Genomic DNA, 3,131 nt, shown 5'->3' on the forward strand with positions numbered 1-3,131 from the left:
GGTCCAGGGTTTGATTCCTGGGGCTTCCTGGTGAAGGCAAGCTGGCCCACACAGAAGCTGGCTGGAGTGGAGGGCTGGCCCGTACGGAGGGCTGACCCACACAGAGCGCTGACCTGAGCGGGAGTGCTGGCCCAAGCAGATGCTGGCGCTGCAAGATGATGCAACCAAAACAGACACAGAGGAGACATGATAAGAGACGCAGCAGACCAGGGAGCTGAAGTGACGCAAGAGATTGAGCACCTCTCTCCCACTCTGGAATGTTCCGGGATTGGTTCCCAGTTCATCCTAAAGAGAAGGCAAGCAGACACAGAGGAACACACAGCGAATGGACACAGAGAGCAGACAACGGGGGTGGGAGGTGGGAAATAAATAAATAAATCATTTAAAAAAAAATAAATTTGCTCGCTTTGGCAGCACATATGCTAAAATAATTGGAATGATATAAAAAATTAGCATGGGCCCTGTGTAAGGATGACACACAAATTCATGAAACATTTCATATTTTTAAATGAATTGAATATGAAGAATAAATACATGGAATTAAAATCTAGAGTATAGCTTACTAGGAGATAGGATGAGGGCTTAGAATGGGTACTGATGCTTAATGTATATAGAATTTTTAATTAGCTTGACTATAAAAGTGTGGTCCTGGATAGTTGATGATAACACACATTACAGTGAGTATAACTAATTCTGCTGATTTATATATTTGATTGTGGCTGAAAGGAGTAGTCTAGAGACATAAATGTCAATTGAAAGAAAGCTAGACTTCAGCCATTTATTTCCCAGTAGCCACCAGAGGTTCTGAGAGGAGGGAGAGGAAAGAATAGGTGCAACATGGGGGCATTTTGGGGACATTGGAATTGTCCTGCATGACATTGCAATGATGAGGATAGGTCATTATACATTTTGTCAAAACCTATAAAATTATGCGGTACAATGTGTAAATTATAATGTCAGCTAGAGTCTTTGGTTAGTAGAATGCTTCAATATGTGTTCATCAATTGTAACAAATGTACCACACTAATGAAAGATGTTGTTAATGGGGGAAAGTGTGGGAGAGGGAGGGGGTAGGGTATATGGGAATCCCTGGTATTTTTTTTTCAGATTTATTTTTTATTCCTCTCCCCTTCCCCCCCAGTTGTCTGTTCTCTGTGCCCATTCACTTTGTGTTCTTCTGTGTCCACTTGTATTCTTGTCAGCGGCACCTGGAATCTGTGTCTCTTTTTGCTGCCTCATCTTGCTGTGTCAGCTCTCTGTGTGTGCGGCGCCATTCCTGGGCAGGCTGCACTTTTTTACACCCCGCGTAGCACGGCACTCCTTGTGCATCAGCACTGCGCGTGGGCCAGCTCAGCACACAGGTCTGGAGGCCTGGGGTTTGAACCTTGGGCCTCCCATGTGGTAGGTGGACGCCCTAACCACTGGGCCAAGTCCACTCCCCACCCTGCATTGTTGTGGAACATTTGTTAGAGATTGTGAAAGAACATCATCAAAATGTTACTACTAATAGTCTGTAGCTTACATTTGGCATATTTTTTCCATACACCCCCTATTATTAACACCATTATTAGCAGAGTACATACGGTGTAGTTCATGTGAGAACACTCTCATATTTGTACTCTTAACCACAGACCATCTTCCACCACATGGTTCACTGTGCTATACAGTCCCCTGCCTCGTGGAATCTATCTGACGTGCACACTCCGTGGCTCTTCCATCAGAGTTGTGCAGTCATTGTCTCAGTCAACTTTTGGATGTTTTCCTTAGTCCAATAGAGAAAATCCCATACCCCTATTATTGACCATTAGCATTGATGCAGTACCTTCTTTGACATTGATGCAAGAATATTACAATATTGCTGTTAACTATAGTCCATAAGTTACATTAATTGTATTTCCCCATGCATCGCCACATTCTTACCACCTTGTAATAGTGATGTATATTTGTTCTAGTTCATAGAAGCACATTCTTGTATTTGCACTATTAACCACAATCCTCAACCACTGCTGAGTTCACTAGATTATACAGTTCCTTTCCTCTGGCTTTTTTTTTTTTTTTTTAATGTTTAAAGAAGTTTTAGATTACATAAATGTTACATCAGAAATACAGGGGATTGGGAAGCGGATTTGGCTCAACTGATAGAGCATCCGCCTACCACATGGGAGATCCACGGTTTGATCCCCTGGGCCTCCTGATGCGTGTGGTGAGCTGGCCCGTGTGCAGTGCTGATGTGCGCAAGGAGTGCTGTGCCATGCTGGGGTGTCCCCCATGTAGGGGAGCCCCACGGGCAAGGAGAGCTGCCCTGCATGGAGAAAAGTGCAGCCTGCCCAGCAGTGGCACCACACACATGGAGAGCTGATGCAGCAAGATGATGCAACAAAAAGAAACACAGATTCTGGGTGCCTCTGACTAAGAATGCAAGTGGATACAGAAGATCACACAGGGAATGGACACAGAGAGCAGACAACTGGGGGAAGAGAGGGGAGAGAAATAAATAAATAAATCTTTAAAAACAAACAAAAAAACATTGCAAGGTGTTGGTGGAGGGGTGATATATGGAAGTGCTATACATTATGCATGATTGCTTTGTAGTAAGTAAATGGGGATCAAAGCCTAGTAACTTCAAATCAGAAACTGCATTAGAGAAGTTTAGGGGGGACGATGCAGCCTTAAAAACATCCCTGAATGAAATCGCAAGTGGAAAAGGAAAACTGGTTGATAAAGACAGACACAGACTTACTGAGAAAATTCAAGTTCTCCCAGGGGAGAGGGAGATGAAAGCTTACCACCTCACAGAGAAGGACAAAGAAATACAACTCAGAACACAGCTGAAGGCTGGATTCAGATTTGCTGCAGGGCTTAAACAGGTAGAAGAGAAAACCAAGGAATGCGAATGGAGGGAACAGCTGTTGAAATCCTTATCTGAAGAGACTGATACATTTAAAAACAAACAAACAAGCAAAAAGCAGTTGTCTGCTATGAAGGCACAATTTTCTAAACTTAAAACCCAAGCAAAGCCAATACACTTTGTTTATCTCATACTGACTGCAAACTGCTTCAGCTTATCAAATTGTAATATTTGTGACATGAAAATACAGCTGAAAGATGCTCTGGAGAACAATCAGTAGTGG

At 43.2% G+C, this 3,131-nt stretch overlaps 1 non-coding gene across 1 annotated transcript; it reads left to right on the forward strand.

Moving 5' to 3' along the window:
• The first annotated feature begins 398 nt into the window (after positions 1 to 398).
• LOC111766345 (U6 spliceosomal RNA) lies at positions 399 to 506 on the forward strand. The gene has a single exon (XR_002798420.1). It is a non-coding gene; the product is annotated as a U6 spliceosomal RNA (small nuclear RNA).
• Positions 507 to 3,131: the final 2,625 nt, after the last annotated feature.

Source organism: Dasypus novemcinctus, chromosome 8, assembly GCF_030445035.2.
Source record: "Dasypus novemcinctus isolate mDasNov1 chromosome 8, mDasNov1.1.hap2, whole genome shotgun sequence".
Classification (NCBI taxonomy): Eukaryota; Metazoa; Chordata; class Mammalia; order Cingulata; family Dasypodidae; genus Dasypus; species Dasypus novemcinctus.